The sequence below is a fragment of the Bos mutus genome, chromosome 3 (assembly GCF_027580195.1).
Source record: "Bos mutus isolate GX-2022 chromosome 3, NWIPB_WYAK_1.1, whole genome shotgun sequence".
NCBI lineage: Eukaryota > Metazoa > Chordata > Mammalia > Artiodactyla > Bovidae > Bos > Bos mutus.
In genome coordinates, this window is record NC_091619.1 from 28845424 (window position 1) to 28864992 (window position 19569).

A 19569-nucleotide genomic window follows, 5' to 3' on the forward strand; every position below is an offset into this window, starting at 1 on the left:
TCTCAGGTAAACTTGTACTGTTAGTGCTATATGGGTAAATGTTTCATTTGAAAAACATGAACTCGGATGTCTAGATGGGTATGAACTCTTTCTCCATGCTGCTCACTGTTCTTCACTATCTTGGTGGTGGCGGTGGTGGTTTAGCTACTTCATTTGTGTCCAACTCTTGAGACCCCATGGACTGTAGCCTGCCAGGCTCCTCTGTCCATGGGATTTCCCAGGCAAGAATACTGGAGTGGGTTGCCATTTCCCTCACCAGGGAATCTTCCCAACCTAAGGATGGAAACCAGGTCCCCTGCATTGCAGGCAGTCTTCACCAAATGAGTTACCCAGGAAAGTCTTTACTATCTTACAGTGAGCTGATTACCTTTTCTTAGTTCTTGAGGGCTTTTTGATTTGAATCCTTGATTTAGATGAAACATGACTGAAGTTCAAGGGTAAGTACAGTGATGTTTCAATAAGCAGACTAACAAAACATAAATATTTACCTTCATTTTGGGGTCTCCAGGAAATCCTCTTTGCCTGATTAATATTAGGAAACTCTGTGGCAGAGGCCATTTCCCCAGCATCAGTGAGGGGGATCCTCAACATTTCTTAACTCCTCTAAGTCCAAACCCTTAGAAGGTAAATTGAGAAGTGCCACCTTACCTGTTCCATGTTCCAAATTGTCCTCTGTGAGAATTCTCTTCTTCTTTGAGCAACTGATGATGAAAACATTTACCTTATTTAGGAAAACCTTTATACCCTATCCAAAGGAGTATGGCCTTATTCTACAACCTCAAAAAATAGGCCTGTCAGGGTAAAATATGATAGGCATGACATCTGAACTCCTGGGTGGGGAGAGGCTTCACTTTATTAATACACAGCTCAGAAGTAGTATTGGTAGCCCCCGACTTCACCTGTCACAGGTGAAGTGAATCTCTGGGCAGCTAAATTGGGGGTGGAGATGTTAGAACATCTTTTTGAACAGCTAAATTTTAAGATCACCTATATTCCCGAAAGTTCTGGGTGTCCTGGCACCTACATTCCATGCTGCAAGATCCTTCAGTGAGAGTACTTGGACTCTTCTTATGGCTTTCATCCAACAGCAGCAGCAGGCAGTTGGAACTCCTGAACATCTGTACCTCAGACCTAGTGTGACATACAGCTTCACAGGTGTTACAGGTGCTGTCTGGTGCAGGGCACTGTGGAAGATTCAGGGTTCTCAGAGGTCACCACAGATTGATTTCTGTGCTTTATTCAAGCCTCATCTTGTACACCAGTGCAGCAGTATCAAGGTTCAGTTAGAACAACCAGGCCTGGCTCCCCAGCCAAGTGGATACATAAAGCTGATCATAATGACCTAAGAGGCTTCCCTCTCCTGCACGCAACCCTCTCCTGACTCACACTAGGTCTGAGGTACAGATGTTCAGGAGTTCCAACTGCCTGCTGCTGCTGTTGGATGAAGGCCATAAGAAGAGTCCAAGTACTCTCACTGAAGGATCTCACAGCATGGAATGTAGGTGCCAGGATACCCAGAACTTTCTGGAATATAGGTGACCTTAAAATTTAGCTGTTCAAAAAGATGTCCTAACATCTCCAGCCCCAATTTAGCTGCCCAGAGATTCACAACTATTCCAGATTCATATAAGCAGGGGTTGGTTCTCTTGGAACTTTCTAGCTTCAAAGGCAGCTTTTATGGCCAATAGATTTTTGGCAATGATTGTTTAGCTGAGGTAGAAGCAACTTAGAACATGGTCTTCCTAAGATGACCTTCAAAGTCTATTGATTAGTCTCCTATGGCATTAATAAGTCGCAAATGACCATTTGTACTCATGTATTTATAGCCTAGGCTAAGTCGCTTCAGTCATGTCTGACTCTTTGCAACCCTATGAACCTTAACCCGCTAGGCTCCTAGGTCCATGGGATTCTCCAGGCAAGAATATTGGAGTGGGTTGCTGTGCCCTCCTCCAGGGGACTTCCCAACCCAGGGATTGAAACTGCATCTATTTCTCTCCTGCATTGGCAGGCGGGTATACTGAGAACCAAATAATGACTATTTTCTGTTAACTCCAATGTTAATTGTGTGACTTTGGGTTACTTAACCTCTCTGTATCTGTTACCTCTGTAACTGTGAAAGTGAAAGTGTTAGTCACTCAGTCGTGTCCAACTCTTTGCGAATCCATGGACTATAGCCTGCTAGGCTCCTCTGTCCATGGGATTTTCCAGGCAAGAATATTGGCATGGATTGCCATTTCCTTCTCCAGGGCATCTTTCCAACCCCAGGATCGAACCTGGGTTTCCTGCATTGCAGGCAGTCTTTACTATCTGAGCCACCAGGTCTGTAAAATGGGGATTATAATAGTACCCAGTCCATAGCATTTTTATGAAGAGTAAATGAGTTAATATGAGTAAAGTGCTTAGATCAATCAATGCCTGGCATATAACAAATATCCCCTAAATCTTAGCTATCATCAATTTATTGGTATTATTATTCCCCCACTCTCAGCCCACCTGCCTAGAAGAGGGAAGGGAGGGAGGGAGTGAGGATAGAAGAAGGGACAGAAGGAGAGAGGAAAAAAGAAGGAAGGAGCAAGCTCAGGGTCAGCCAGGGTCAAGAAAGTAGACAGGTCTGGTAAATATGTAGGACCATGCCTAAAACAAATGCTTGCTAGGAAAGATCATAATCAGTGATGTAGATTATGAAGTGCATCAGCCCAAACCAGCCTGTGCTGGCAGAGGCAAGAAGGAGGAGACAAGTCACATCAGACCACTGAATGGAATGACGATATGGGAAAAGGACTTCGGAAAAAAGAGCCTCACCCAATTTGGCTGAAATCAAATTGAATTAAGAGGATAAACAGGTCAAAAAGGAATATTCTTATTCCCTATTTGGATAGTTCTGTAAATTTCTCTTCCCATATTCCCAATCGAAATACTATAAATTTTAAATGGGGAAACATTTTTAATCTATTAAGTATTCTTGTGTTTTAAAAGAATGCTTTCCTGTTATTTCCTATCTCACAGAAATGATGGAGTAACTGAGGGAATGGAAGTGAAGTATGCAGCTGAACTCAGAAAAAACACAGTAATTTTATTCTCCTTTTCCAGATAAAAAAATTGAGTAGCTTTTCAGTCTGAATAGTTAACTAGTTGTTTTGAACCTTCAAAATTTGCGTTTTCTCATTCTCTTACTAATTTGTGAAGTTATAACTCTTACCTTGAAATCTTCAGAGATTTTGCTCACTTATTAACAAGCTTGCAAACAGTCCATCAACCTTTAAAATAGAAAAGTCTATCTGGAAAATTTTGTGATAAAGCCAAAAGCCACTAGAGAGCACCATACCTTCTCTGATTTTGCAAGACCCTGTGATGAAATGCTTTTAACTTAAAAATTCCTTGGTACAATAACCTTCAGCCTAGATATCTGGTTCTTCTGATCATGCCATTTATTAGATGGGTGGCCTCAGAAAAGTCTTTTAGCTTCCCTGGGCCTTAATTTCCTTTTCTGTAAAATTAGGGAGTTATGCTAAATGATTTTCAACCTCCTCTCAGCTCTAAATTTCTGATTTTACACTTACTAGTTTACCTCTTCAATGTCTCATGGATTAATCAGGAAGAAAACCTGGCAGAAAAGCAAGAATTTTACCTGTACCATTTCATCACTTTTGCCAGCTCACCCACCCCAGTTTTTACTTTTTCAGCTAAGAATCTTGGAATTGCTTTTTTTTTTTTTAATTGGAGGATAATTGCTTTACACTGTTGTTGGTTTCTGCTGTACACCAATGTGAGTCAGCTATAAGTATACATCTCTCTCTCTCCCTCTAGAACCTCCCTCCCTCTCCCCCCATCCTGCACCTCTAGGTCATCACAGAGCACCAAGCTGAGCCTGCTGTGTTACATAGCAGCTTCCCACTATCTGTTTTACACATGGTAGTGTATATATGTCAATGGAGTTGCTTTTTATCTTTGCCTTTTATAAACTTTGTGGAAAAATTATAATATTAATTCATAAACATTTATAGGGCACTTTTCAAGTTCCACCAATCACTTTTGCAAATACTATCTTACCTGACTGTCACAACAATTCAGATTGATGGATACTATCTTCAAATTACCTGGTTAAAAAAAACAGGCCCAGAATAGGTCAGTGAATTAATTGCCCAAAGTAACAGGGATAAGTTTTGGGAACAAGTCTTTTGATTCCAAAGCCTGTATTCTTTTCACATTAGAAAGCCTACTAGGGGCAGATCCAGATTTTATGGGGCTTGTGGTATATATATTTTTGGTGGACATCTTCAAGAAAAGGAATACAAAAGTACAATACATCACTAAGTATGATCCTGTGACTACACTGTTAGGACCAAGTGAGGGAACTTTAGGGTTAATCTTTAGCATTCAATTTCACAGTTTCCCCTAGTTATACATTTATTTAGTTCTTACTATATGCCAGACACTAAAGTAAATATTAATTTTATTATTATAACAACCTTATGAGGAAGGTACTGTCCTTGTTTTACAAAGCAGAGAATGAATGAGGCTCAGAGCAGCGGCGGGGCGTGGGAGAGGGGGTGATTTACCTAAGGACAAAGACGTGGTAAGTGCCAAGTATTCAAGCTCGAATTCAGATCTGATCCTGGGTCCATATTGTGAATCTACCATACTATGCTCCTCCTACATTCCACCGTTCAGGTCCTGACAGTTCATATCTGAACCAGTCCTAGTTTGTCTTCCTAACTCTCTTCCATCTACCCTGAATGCTGCTTATACCCGTCACAGTCCTGAAGTGCTGCTGAAGTCCTGACCAACTGAAGGACCTGAAGAGCCTTCCTTCTCTGTATTTATCAAAGGTAAAAAGCAATTATTGCTCATAAGTAGCACTTGGCTGTAGATTCCATGCTGTTTTCTAACATGTTGAACTGTTACTGAAAACTTTTTCTAGCATGAAACAGAGGCGGAGTGGGTGAGAGGGAGAAAGTATTTGGAAACTTTCAGAATCGTATCCCTCAGGGCCCATTCCATTACAATCTAGATTCTTCATTTGCAAAACAAAAGGCTGAACCACTCGGGATTGTAAAGAGAATTAAGTAAGGAGGGGTGAGGGGAGGAGAGGAACGCAGGCTTCCTGTGCTGGTCAATGTTGGTTTATCTCCATCTGACTCGACCTCCCCCCAAAATCTTTAAGTTAGGCGCCTTGATCCATACATTTTCGGTACTTCTCAAAAGTCTCGGACATCAGAGGCACTCCATGTTTATTCAATTTGATCACTTCAACATCATAGGGTCCTGAGGATAGTTCAGGTGAACTGCTAAGTATATAATCGGCCCTTCAGAACCTTTAACTATAATTATATTTTGTTCCAAACCCTCAGCGTCCATAAAAATTTGGCCTCTCTGCAGTCTCATTTCTTCATATTTCCGACACACAGATCCTCTCGTGGGGCCAGTGTCACCACCGTCAGACCAGCTCTTTTCTCCCGTCTTCTGTGTTCGTACTCACCATTCATCAAATGTAAAAAAGTTCCATAAATTCTCTCATCAAAATCACCAAAAGCCCTTATGAGGTCGCCTGTATTACTGTTTTCATTTCAGAGAGCAGGAAGCAGGCCCTGAGGATTTGAGTGACTTCCCCGAGGTCACTGATCTCAAGAAGCGAGGCCGCAGCCCGCGCTCTAAACTGCCGGCTTTCGGCCTCTTCCCCGGTCCGAGATGCACCCGCGTGCATTCAAACCCCGCCCAATCCCTCACTTCCAGTCAGTTCCCAGCTTCTCCGCGCACCATCGCCCCCCACACCTGAGTCAGGCCCCAGGCTGCACGCCCAATCCATCCTTGGCGGTTTTCCCCTTTTCTCCAGCAGAGACTAAGGGTGAGATCGACGCTGGTGTCCCAGATGCGAGTAGATTACCCCGAGGTCCTCCGACGGCGGGCCGAAGGGGAGACTCCGCAGAGGAGCGCGGCTACAAGGTCCCTGCCGCATAGCGGGGGCGCCGCGCGCGGGTCTTGCCGGGCCGCGGGTCACGTGGCGGGGAGGGGGGCGCCAGCGCGCGCGAGCGAGAGAAAGCGACTCTGCGGGCGCGCGCCTGAGAGCTGTGGAGGCGCGAGTCGCGGTTCGGGTGTAAGTGTAGGGGGGAGGGGGCGGTGGCCGTGAGGGCCAACTCCACCCCCTGTGCGCATGCTCCGGCCCCGGGTTATAAGGCAGCCTCGCGGGCCGGGCCCGACAAAGTGCTGGCGAGCTGCTACGTGACTAGCCGGGCGCGTGGGTGCCCGGACGAGCGAACTAGGCAGCCGGCAAAGGACGCGACCTGGACCGTGGGCCCAGCGAAAACTCCAGCCGCGCCGCCGCGTCACGCTCACGCTAGGCGCCGCGAGCCGCGTATAACGGTTAGTTGTTAACGGCCAGTTGCGTGCTTGGCGGGGACCCTGCGGTGTCCTTGCTTCCTCCGCGTGTTTGGAGGGAGGCGTGGGGGAGTGAAGGGCTTGGTCTCCGAGGGGAGGGGGGACGGCCGGGCGGGGGCTTAGGACCGCCGCAGCCACGTGGCCTCGGAGCGCAGCGTTGCTGAAGGAGACCTTGAAGCGCTGGGGACAGCGCCTCTAAGCAGAGCTGCGGCCCCGTTGTCAGGTGCGGGCCACCGGCCTGGCCGAGGAGTTGGGTCGTGGTGCCGGTGACCTTGGGAAAGTCGCTTCCCCTCTAGTCTTAAGTAGGCTCTTCAAGAGATGCTTGATCTGGGAAAGGGACGACGTGAGGTTGACTCACGTGGTGCCTTCAAGCTGCTGGCAGTGTTCTCCGAGGGTAGGGATTCAGGGCGGGAGTTATTTTGGACTCGTGGCACGCCCGCCCCAACCTCCTCGGCCAGCCAATCCTTGTCCCACCTGGTGACTTGCGGCAGTGGCTCGGGGGAACTGCAGTCCCCGTAGCCAAGACGTGACTGCAGGGTTTGAGTGGACTTTGCCGAGGGAACATTGCAACTGGCAGACTCCCGGAGTCGTGCTGACGGGAACTCTTTGTCATTCAACCTGTGGCTGCGGAACGTCCGCCGCAGCGCCCTCACTCTGGGACTTTAAGGCGGCCCTGAGGAGAGGAGTCTGAAGCATAGCATTACACTCGGTATGATGCTCGCTTTTTGTTCCAGATACATACTTTCTCCCCACGTGCGTTTTAACATTTCATTTCTTTGTCACGACTCAAATGCGACAGGCAGTTGCCAAAATTAGTTTGTAATTAATCTTAACCCCCCAAAAAAGTACTACTTGAGTCAGATTCCTAGTGTGCTATACTTGGCATCTGCTCTGTCATAACTAGTTTTGAAACTTGTTTTTTCCAAAAATTATTCTAGTTTTGAAATAAAATGTGGACACCTCAGTGCCCTGATAAAACAAATGTGGATATAGTTACTAGGGGAATATGATACGGTGAACTCTGAATTGTGAGTTTTTTAGAGTGTAAGTAGGAATTAGCCATTAATAAGCAATTTTGATGGCTGCTACCAGCCCAGTGAGGTGATGCAGAGAATATGTATTTTAGTGTAGTTTTTTAGTTAGGCACTAAAAATACCCATAAGACCAAGTTTTATGCCTTAGGGTACAATTTTGCCTTCAGGTTGCCATAGAGAAAATAAATAGTGTAAGACATTTAGCCCTTAAAACAGGTATTGGGTATTATTTAAATACAAGTTGAACTTTAGTAATTAATTCAGGGATTGGATGCTGTTCTTTCATTGGACTGCATTGACCCTTGTTAAAAATGCAAGTTAATGGTCTGGGGATATTTTTATAGCTGAATAGGTTTAAAGGTTTAGTTGTAAGCTTAACATAATAGGCTATAACATACCTAAACAGATTAAAAAGGAAAAAGATTCATGCTACCATAGGATGAACCAACTGATCAGTGTTTAAATAGTTTAGGTATCTTTTGGCCTTTTAAATGTTAATTCATATAACTCCGGAAAAGATCTTACTGACCAGGTGGTCAGTTTTCCTTATTTTATAGATTAGGAAACTGTTAGAGGTTAAGTGACTTCTGATCTTAGTTCTGAAAACTTTAATGGTTAGGTGAGAATTATGTAACTTTTGACTCCCATTTAATGAGTTCAGCACTCCTGAACTTTCTCTAAAAATTATAAATATAGGTATGAAATATCTGTGTGTGTGAGAGAGAGAATCATTCATTCATGTCTGACTCTTTGCAATCCCATGGACTGTAGTCCACCAGGCTTATCTGTGGAATTCTCCAGGCCCATTTTCTTCTCCAGAGGACCTTCTCGACCCAGGGATTGAACCCCAGTCTTCTGCATTTCAGGCAGATTCTTTACCATCTGAGCTACCAGGGAAGCCCTAGATATGAATTATCTTATGCCAAAAAAGTTATTTTGAATAATTAGTAACTTCCCAACTTATACCTTCATTCTAACTGTGTTTTCCATCCACTTCATAATATGCCTTCCTATGAAGGATTTAGGTCCCTGCAAATGTCTACATGGCATTTTGTTAGAGAAGAGGATTAGGAAGATGGGACCTGATTTGTTGGCTACCAGCCACTAGGATTCAGAGACACCTAGGATTCAGCAAGAACAAGTTCTAGCCCTGGAACTTCCCTGGTGGTCCAGTGGTTAAGACTCCATGTTCCCAATGCAGGGGACCCAGGTTCAATCCCTGGTCAGGGAACTAGATCCCACATTCTGCAACTATGAGTTATCATGCCACAACTAAGACTTGGTGCAGCCAAATAAATAAATAAAAGTAAAAAAAAAAAAAAAAAGACTCTGTACTCCCAATACAGGAGGCCCAGGTTTGATCCCTGTTTGGGAAATAAGTTCTAGCCCTATCATTCCTGGAGTTTATAGTCTAACTGGAAAGCATAATATATATTGATATAAATACCAGAACATATGCTCTTTATAAACAACTATTGAGTACGTAATAGAGGAAGTAGAGGTTCCTATGGGAACAAATACTGTATTATGTAGGTGTGAGATAACTCCCAGCTTAGTATAGAAGCAAAGGTATGCCTCTCCAAGGAAATGCGATTTAACTTGAGACTTGAAGGATGAATAGGAGTTAGCTAAAGCCAGAGAGTAATAGTGAAAAGAGCATTCCAGATCTGAGTACTGAAGCTGCAGTCAGAATACAGGGTACATTAGAAAAACTTAAAAGAGTTTTGCTAAAGCATAAAAATAGAGCACAGAGAACACAGAAAGATGGGAGTTGGAGAGATGGGCAATATCAGATAATGAAAGGCCTTAGTCATTTTAAGTAAAGAAAGGACTAAGTAAAAAGATTTAAGGAAGTGCTCTTGAAGCTAAATGAATCAAGTTTAATGGTTATAAATGGGGTTGGGAAGGGCACAATCAGACTGAATTTTAGAAATACCACTCTGATTACAAAGTTGAGAACAGGTTGGAGGCTTTTGGAATTTTGTGAGATCACAGTGATGGACAAGATGGACAGTAGGGGGAAAATGGAAGAGAGAGGGAAAACAGACAGGATTCAATGATAGACCATATGTGGGAGACAGGGAAAGCCAGAGAAGTTAAAAATATTTCCCAGGTTTCTAGCTTGAGCAAATATGAGGTTTTTGGTTTTTTTTTTCTCCATCTACCCAATGTGGACACTAAGAGGTTATGTGACTAGCCCAGGGCTGTTCAGCTGGTAAAGATTGGAAATGTCTTTTTGCAGTTAGTGATTTTTTCCCCTTCTATACAATTTATTATGGCAACTTTCAATACCCAATTGAAGTTTCAAACAGCCAATAATGTTTCATCTGTACTCCTACTTACTTCTCTCTGCCCCCTATTAGATTATTGTGAAGCAAAACAGATAGAGGTATTTCACCTGTAAATATTTTAGTATATCCCTAGAAGATATAACTCTTGGGCTTCCCTGGTGGCTCCATGATAAAGACTTTGCCTGCCAATGCAGGAGACACAGGTTTGATTCCTGAACTCCGGAGGATCCCACATGCTGCAGAGCAATTAAGTCCTTGTACCACAACTATTGAGCCTGTGCTCCAGAGTCTGGGAGCCGCAATTACTGAAGCAGTTAGGCTCTAGACCAGGTGCTCTGAACAGGAGAAGCCACCACGATGAGAAGCCCGAGCACCACAACTAGACAGTGGCCTCTGCTTGCCACGACTAGAGAAAACCGTGAAGCACTGAAGGCTCAGCACAACAAAAAATAAATTAAAAAACTTTTAAAGTAACTCTTCCTTAAAAAAAACCAAGATGACGCTTTAAAGAAACAACCATAACCATTGTTCTGCCTTTAAATATTAACATCACCAAATAACCAAGCAGTATTCACATTTTCCTAAACTGTTTCAAAATAATTGATCAGTTTGATTTGAGATCCAAATAAGACCACACATTACTTTTGGTTGGTATGTCTTCCCTTTTTTCTTATTTTCCTCTTAAGTTATTTGTTGAAGGTACCAGGTTATTTTTATGCAGTTTCCCTCATTCTGGATTGTGTTGAATGTGTCCCACTGGTATAGATTTAACATGTCCTAGTTTAACATGTTCTATTGTATTTTCTGTAAACTGGTAGCTAGATTGAGGTTTGATTTCTGAGAGGAGGTATGGTGTGGTGGAAAAGGCAAATATAATTCATAGGTGATGGTGTGTATTTCTATTGGGGGGAATATGATGTTTGTCCCTCATACTGCTATCTTGATGGCCTAATTCTGTTATTTCATTGGTGGTTTGCAAATGGCAGTTTAATTCTAACATTCCTTCTTAATTAAAAGAAATATATTTATTTATTTATTTGGCTGTGTTGAGTCTTAGTTGCGGCACTTGGGCTCTCTAGTTGTGGCATGCAGGCTCAGTTGCTCTGAGGCATGTAGGATCTTTATTCTCTGACCAGGGATCAAGTCCATGTCCCCTGCATTGCAAAGTAGATTCTAACCACCGGACCACAGGGAAGTCCCTCTGTCTTAACTGAGTAGCTAGAATACCTCTACAAAAAAGAGTTAGTTTGAATAGGAAGGGCAAGTTAAAAATTTATGTGCTTAATATAATATCATGAGTGAGAGTGAAGTTGCTCAGTCATGTCTGACTTTTTGTGACCCCATAGACTGTAGCCTACCAGGCTCCTCCATCCATGGGATTTTCCAGGCAAGAGTACTGGAGTGGGGTGCCATTGCCTTCTCCAGGGGATCTTCCTGACCCAGGACTTGAACCCAGGTCTCCTGCATTGGCAGGGAGATTCTTTACCGACTGAGCTACAAGGGAAGCACAATATCATATCATATCATATATGATTGCAATACTGTCTTTTTGGAGAAATGTATTTAAAGGTACCAAGGTATATTTTCTTTGAAAGCCAGTACATATTTTATTAGAATGTTTTTTAGCGTTTGTCCTTAATGTTTCAAATGGCTTTTAGTATTTGGAACATTTAGAATTTCTTAAATTGGCAGGGATTCTTTTGGTCTTTGTTCTTTCTTGCAGAGCTTATCTGTTACAATAGGTTTGAAGGAATTTCTGGTAGAATCACTTACTACCAAATCTAAACCTCTAGCTGTAACCAGATTACAGGTTTTAAATTCCTTGAGGACAGGGATTGATTACTCCAGGTAGCCAGGCTTAAAATCTGAGTCATTTTAATACTTCTCTAGTGGGCTCCTTCCCTACCAAATGCATTTAAGTGTCAACCCCTTCTTCCTTTGGTTATCTCTTATGTCCACTTTTTCCCATCCCACCCCACCCCTAGTTTAGGCTGTTGTCATTATTAGATTAGTACCATGACCTTTTAGGAGAAGGCAGTGGTACCCCACTCTAGTACTCCTGCCTGGAAAATCCCATGGATGGAGGAGCCTGGAAGGCTGCAGTCCATGGGGTCGCTGAGGGTCGCACACGACTGAGCAACTTCACTTTTACTTTTCACTTTCATGCACTGGAGAAGGAAATGGCAACCCACTCCAGTGTTCTTGCCTGGAGAATCCCAGGGACAGGGGAGCCTGGTGGGCTGCCGTCTATGGGGTCACACAGAGTCTGACACGACTGAAGTGACTTAGCAGCAGCATGACCTTTTAAGTTGTATGTTATTCATCTTTTAATTTTCCCCGACAAATATTTCTTTTTTCCTCTGTAATTTCTTCTCCTCCTCCTCCTTCTCCCTCTTCTTAGGCCTCTTCCCCTTCTGCTTCCCCTCTTTCTTTTTGGTTGTAGGATCCATTTCATAATGGATTTATGGCAGAAAGACTAGAATAGGTGACTTGTGAGCTGTGGTGTCTTGCAGAGAAGTGATTAAAAGAGCAGTTACAATCCTATTGAAATGGTGATTTCTCTTCTAGGGGTACATTATGCACAATAACTACATGAGTTCACATCCACAACAGTGTTATTGGTTGCATGGGCTGAGTCACTGAAGAGTGCTACTCACCATTTATGCAGAAACAGTGAGATCTAGCCCCTCTGGTTGTCCAAACTACCCTATTGCTGATTACAACTACTCATAACATTGAATCTGATTTCATTACAGTGATTTAGCCTTCATATAAAGGAGAAATTCCTCAAAATATACAGGCAGTGTAAGCTTCATATTTGATCATTCACTGAAAAATATTTCTTCCCTCTGATTTTGCTCTTCTTATATAAATCTTCTGAAGATTATTGAATGAATGAAGACCTGATGACACTGTTTTAGTGTGTTGTTTTGGATAATAACAGAGCTTTTGTAAATTGCCTTATTGAGCTTTTGAGAACCAAAGCTTTTTACTTTATTAACTTTCTCTTCTATTCCCCAATCAGAGGTTTTAACCTGAGATATGCAGGTTGATACTCCATGTTGGAAGGAATTCAAGGAGGCTATGAACTTGGTTGGGGAAAAACTTCATTGACCTCTGTGTAAAATTTAGAATTTAATCTGTGGCACCAAAAAAGCTAAGAACTCCTGCTCCTAACTCCTGTACTTCTGATGTGAGAATGAAGTTAGCCAGAACCTGTGATGCAACACAGCACACAACTCATGATGTCAGTTAAGTAAATTTTTTGGCCATCGACTTCTGTGTACTAAATCATAAATCCTGACCTAGGGATCAAAGGGGGACTGTAGCTATGAAATTAAAAGACGCTTGCTTCTTGGAAGAAAAGCTCTGACCAACCTAGACAATGTATCAAAAAGCAGAGACATCACTTTGCCCACAGAGGTCCATATGGTTTTTTCCAGTAGTCATGTACAGATGTAAGAGTCAGACCATAAAGAAGGCTGAGTGCCAAAGAATTGATGCTTTTGAATTGTTGTGCTGGTGAAGACTCTTGAGAGTCCCTTGGCCCGCAAGGAGATCAAGCTAGTCAATCTGAAAGAAATCAGTCCTGAATATTCATTGGAATATGAATTCCAATTGGAGCTGAAGCTCCAATACTTTGGCACCTGATGTGAAGAGCCAACACATGGAAAAGACCCTGATGCTGGGAAAGATTGAGGGCAAGAAGAGAAGGGGATGACAAAGGATGAGATAACTGGATGGCAACACTGACTCAATGGACATGAGATTGATCACATTCCTGGAGATCAAGGAGGATAGGGAAGGCTGGCATGCTGCAGTCCATGGGGTTGCAAAGAGTCGGACATGACTTAAACAACTCGACTAAACATTAACAAATATGCTAAGGGAGAATAAAATGAGTGTCACAAATTGAGACAGAATAATTTTCCCTTGTATTCAGGAAGCATATTTTTAAAATTACTGTCTCCATCTCCTAGATGTATATCTACTTGATGTAGCAAAGGGCAGAGAAATGGCTTAACAATTACCTGTTTCTGGGAAAATAAAACATTCACTTGAAAATTACGTATTTCTAATAAAGGAACTGATTATTATCTTAGAACATAAAATTATATTGTCAGCAATTAAAAAGGGTATTTAAGTTTAATTATAGTATATTTTGAGGTGATAATGCTGACTTTTTTGATACATCTTTAGTGTCTAGTCTTAAAAAGCTTTGTAAACAAACATTTGAGAATGGTGGATAATGCTTTAATGCCAAAGAGTACTCAGTTTCAATACTCTTATGTAGTTTGACTGTACTAATAAGACAAGTAAGAAAATTGAACTTGGTTCTTTGAGATAATGAGGGTCAAATGTAGCACAGTAATGAAGTTCAGACTCAATTCAAAGGATATTTACTAAAAAAATATGTATACAAGAACTCACTAAAAGATGAAGAAATACATATTTTAAAATATGGCTTGAAACTTTTAGGATGAAAATAAAGCTATGAAATGAAATGTCCACATATTACTTTGTTGCTTCTAGGTTTCAAAAAAAATTTTTTAATATGAAACTAAGTATAGTGTTAATTATCACTGTGAGAAGTTCAACTCAGCCTTTTGCAAGAAAAGGAAAAGCTTTCTTTGTTGTTCATCTGTTAATAATTTGTAATTTTCCCCATTAAGCTTCAGAATACTGGTAGTGAAGTAGAGTCTAACAGAAATACCATTAACTGTATTCAAATATTCATTTATATTCAAAGTGTAACATAAATGACACTGTTTTGACAGTATGTCTAATTATAATTTTAATTCAGTCCACTATGTTTCTTCTTTAGATTTTGGAACAAGGTAGGTCATATAATAATAAACTGAAATGGCCCACTTAGATATTGATTTGTTGAATATATATTTGTAGTGCTATAGAAAACAACATATAAAGGTATTCCAAAATATAGCCTGAAATTCTGCCAAGCAAAACCTACCTTTGGAGGACACAGCCTCCAACTTTCTTAATCTGCTGGAATCAAGTGAAAATGAAGCATTAAAGAAGACAAAATCTGGAGAAGGAAATGGCAACCCACTCCAGTATTCTTGCCTGGAAAAGTCCATGGACTGAGGAGCCTGGCAGGCTGCAGTCCATGGGGTTACATGACTGAGCATGTGTGCATGAGGGTGGAGGGTCACAGGTTGGTAGCAATAAACTGGTAGAACTAAAAAAAAAAAAAAAAAAAAACAAAAAATCTGCTGTAGTAATAACTCAGAAAGTGAGACTGATCAGGTAAGCTCTATGTGCTGAAACAAAATACCTTTCTGCCTGTGTTTCTTAACACAGAAAGCATAACATCACTGGAGGGTTCTTTGTTTCATATTTTTCCTGCACCCTCAAAAACTGGGAAAGTCACGTTCTTTGAATCCTAACATCATTTGGTCCTGGAGGAGGGATTAGTTGGTGTTTTTTGTTTTGTTTTGTTTTTGTTTGTTTTGCTTTGCACCCAGCTTAGTTCTCTGACTAGGAACCAAACCGTGTCCCCTGGCACTGAGAGCATGGAATCCTAACCACTGGACTGCCAGGGAGTTCCTTAGCTTTTTTATAAGTTGAAACAATAGCTTCTGTCTTTAATTCAAGATCTAGAAGCACACACCTAAGCTAATGAGGGAAATAGTTACTTACAAAGAAAGAAACAAATGTGGGAATTATTCTGTTAGTTTTTTTCAGCATGCTGTGGCAACCCACTCCAGTATTCTTGCCTGGAGAATCCCAGGGACAGAGGAGCCTGGTGGGCTGCTGTCTGTGGGGTCGCACAGAGTCGGACACGACTGATGTGACTTAGCATCAGCAGCAGCAGCCAAGAAGCATTGAGTTAAGTTGTCATAGAGGCCATTAATTTCACGTGGCAAGGTATATTCAGAAAAACAGTAATGATATTAGTGGACTGAAATAGACTTTTAGCATTAAATAAACTTATAATTATGGTATTAATGAAAAATAATTTCACTTTTGAAAATTACTAAATGCTTCTGGATTTGGAATACATTTATACTCCTGTCTTTGCTTTTGTTTCTGAATTGATCTTTAAGGTATCCTAAAGCATTGGCGCCTCTTGTGAGTATCAACTGTGTCTTAAAAGCTTTGAAATATCCATGAGTTCTTTTTTGTTTTTTAATGAGCAAATAACTGCCACAGCAGTTAAACCAGTGAAAGCGCAGCATCCTTAGTACTGCACCGCCAGGGTATTCCCCCAGAGAAGTTATTTTTTAATCTTTGGACATCTTCATTTGCCTCCTTAACCCCATATGTAAGCCCCAGTGTTAGAGTACTTAAATTAACTTGATCTCATGGGTTTTTGTTTAGTTAATTATGCTGCTATTTTCTAAAATACTTATATACAGATATATAGTACTTTAGCTTCTCTGTGGTGTGACATTTGAGGGTAGCCCAGATGCCTAACCACACTGAGGTGGGATAGTGTTCTGCAAGTTAGGAATTTGCAGTGAAAAGTAAAAAATGAATTTGTCGGACTTCCCTGGTGATCCATTGGTTAAGAATTTGCCTGCCAGTGCAGGGCACACAAGTTTGATTCCTGGTCCAGGAAGATCCCACATGCCGTGGGGCAGCTCAGCCTGTGCACTACTGAGACCATGCTCTGGAGCCATGAACTGCAACAAGAGAAGCAGCGAAGTGAGAAGCCCTCGGAACCCTCGCTCTGCAACTGGAGAGTGCCTGCAACTAGAGAAAGAAAGCCTGCAAGCATCTGAAGACAGGGCACAGCCAAAAATAAATATTTTTTTAAAAAATGAATTTGCTACTTCTTTGAGTAGGTGTCCACCTTTACCCAAAGATTTTAATTCATGCTCAGCCCTAAATTAATCCAAAGACTTTTATATTGGAGCACTAGCTTCTTTTTTAATGTAGAAAAAAATGTTATTGCCTGTCTAAAGTGAACCTTAACATTTTTGACATACTGTTCTCAGAGTTCTGAATATTAGTGTGATTCTTAGTTTTAAAATGCTTTTGCCACAAAATACAATGAAAGAGTGAAAAATAGGCTCCTTTTATTTTTTATAATATGAATTAAAAACGTTAGAATTTTGTAGAAATTCCATGTAACAATCTATGTGCTCAACAATAGGTGATTTTTTTTTTTTTAAAGTATGGTACATCCACAGAATAGAATAACACTATTTCAAAAAAATGTTAGAGGGAATTCCCTGGCAGTCCAGTGGTTAGGACTCCATGCTTCCCCTGCAGGAGCATGGGTTCAATCTCTGATCAGGGGACTAAGACCTTGCATGCTGCATAGTGTAGCCAAAAAAAGTTACAGAACTAGGCACGTATCAAAAAATGCTTCAGACATTGAATAGGAAAAGCAGGCTATAAAGCATGAAATACAGTCTCATGTTTATTTTTGTGTTTATGCATGACTATCCTAGAAAGAAGTTTAGAATTTACATTAAATGTAACTAACTTACACGAGGGCTTACACCAGGGCTTCCCTGGTGGCTCAGCTGGTAAAGAATCTGCCTGCAATGCGAGAGACCTGAGTTCAGTCCCTGGGTTGGGAAGATCCCCTGGAGAAAGGAAAGGCTACCCACTCCAGTATTCTGGCCTGGAGAATTCCATGGACTCTGTACTCCATGGGGTCGCAAAGAGTCGGACACGACTGAGCAACTTTCACTTTTCACTACATGAGGATGATAGAATGACAGGTACATTTAACGTTTTTAGTCACATAAGCACATATAACTTCGTCATCTTTTAAAACTTTGCTGCTTTCTGTTTTCTTTATTATAAAGCAATGTATGTTTGTTGGAAGAAGTCAAACAACAAGGATGTGGAAAGAGGATGTTATCTCCCCTTCCCAACCTCCAACCATTGTAAAGTTTTAGGTATACTTAGAACATATTTCGGAGAAGGCAATGGCACCCCCACTCCAGTACTCTTGCCTGGAAAATCCCACGGACAGAGGAGCCTGGTAGGCTCCAGTCCTTGGGGTCGCTAAGAGTCGGACACGACTGAGCGACTTCCCTTTCACTTTTCACTTTCGTGCTTTGGAGAAGGAAATGGCAACCCACTCCAGGATTCTTGCCTGGAGAATCCCAGGGACAGAGGAGCCTGGTGGGCTGCCGTCTCTGGGGTCGCACAGAGTTAGACATGATGAAGCGACTTAGCAGCAGCAGCAGAACATATTTAGTTTACTTAATTTGTTTACCTGTTTGTTTTCTTTCTTCCTTGGAATCTAATTTCAACAATGGCAGGGACCATGCCTGTCTTGTTTACGGCTTTTCAGTGGGGGGGCACTCACATTTTATTATATGAAAGCAAAAAAGTGGTGTGTATCCTAATATAACTTTTAAATGATTATACAGTTCATAATTTTGAAAGTCTTAATTGCAATAACAATCAGATGAAATTTGATGATTTAGCATATTGACAGTTGATCCTCTTGGGATCTAATGACCCTAAAATCCTGCCTCTGAAAGAATCTTTATTAACAGTATGCTTTTTTTTATTGCACTAATAAAAACTAACCCTTGTTCTTTGGGATGATATAGTTCATAAAGTTGTACCACAGTTTGTGCTTGGATAGTGGCAAGAGTGAAATGGATAAGAAATACAGCATGACACACAGGAAATTGTTATAGACAAGAGGGTTTAATCTCCTACTGTAGATTACTTTTCTTCTTGGATGGTATATTTAATAGCTAATGAACTTCATGTTTTTCTTTTTGAAGTCAGTATCTACATACTATAAATATACACATGTAAATATATTCATTCCCTTTAAGTTTGTATGTTTGACTATTTGCAGATACGATCAGCTTCATCAGTTTTCTATATTACTTATAAAGCTTTTATCCTCATTTCTAAAAGAAGATACAAGAAAATTCAGATTCACCTTTGTAAAATGGGGTCACTATAGCAATATCAAAGAGCTACTGTATAGTATTAATATTGAACACTGTTGTTTCCAAAGAATTGATGCTTTTGAACTGTGGTGTTGGACAAGACTCTTGAAGAGTCCCTTGGACTGCAAGGAGATCCAACCAGTCCATCCTAAAGGAGATCAGTCCTGGGTGTTCCATGGAAGGACTGATGTTGAAGCTGAAACTCCAATACTTTGGCCACCTGATGTGAAGAACTGACTCACTGGAAAAGACCCTGATGCTGGGAAAGATTGAAGGCAGGCAGAGAAGGGGACAAGGATGAGATGGTTGGATGGCATCATGGACTCAATGGACATAAGATTGAGCTAGCTCCGGAAGTTGGTAATGGACAGAGAAGGCTGCTGCAGTCCATGGGGTTGAAAAGAGTTGGACACACTGAGCAACTGAACTGAACTGAACTGTTGTTTCTTGACTGATCCTGGTTTCTTCATTTTCTCCCTTTCCTGATTAGCAACTGTTTGAACCTGCACTTGGGAAGTCAGGGGAGGTCTCAAGGAGGCATCACTTCTCAACTTGGGTAACATATCAGAGAATATACACAATCATCTGAAGCAGCTGACCATTAAAATCTCTTTTTCCAACAACATATCTGGTTAGAATTGCTGTAGATAAAAAACCTTATTTGTAGGATGATCTGATCATGTAAATTATTTTTAAATCTGTAAATAATTAGTAATGAATGTTGACATTTTGGGAATTATAAATATGTGTTAAACTAAAAACAAGATTTAGAATCAATTTTCATGTATTCTGAAGCATTCTGGCTAGGAAATAGTTCATTTCTCTTCAAGGGTGTTATGTATAATTTCTTATAATATTGGTTGGGTTTACCTTGAATGATAAGGGAGATTCTTAAAAGTTCTTTATATGCCATTTGATCAAAAATCATGCATTTCAAAACTGCGGAGTGTTGGCCTAATCAGTTACAGTAGT

General features: G+C 41.2%; 1 protein-coding gene and 1 non-coding gene across 4 annotated transcripts in view; both read left to right on the top strand.

Annotated features, from left to right (window-relative positions):
- The first annotated feature begins 6129 nt into the window (after positions 1 to 6129).
- Positions 6130 to 19569, top strand: part of SLC16A1 (solute carrier family 16 member 1) — a 32699-nt gene continuing 19259 nt past the window's right edge. For 2 of the 3 annotated variants that reach the window (XM_070367476.1, XM_070367475.1), the window contains exon 1: positions 6130 to 6360. The gene's annotated coding sequence lies outside the window, so the exon portion shown is untranslated. The remainder of the gene's footprint in view (positions 6361 to 19569) is intronic. The other variant, XM_005887094.2, reaches the window with a different exon arrangement.
- On the top strand, positions 8568 to 8640 carry TRNAW-CCA (transfer RNA tryptophan (anticodon CCA)). The gene has a single exon. It is a non-coding gene; the product is annotated as a tRNA-Trp (tRNA).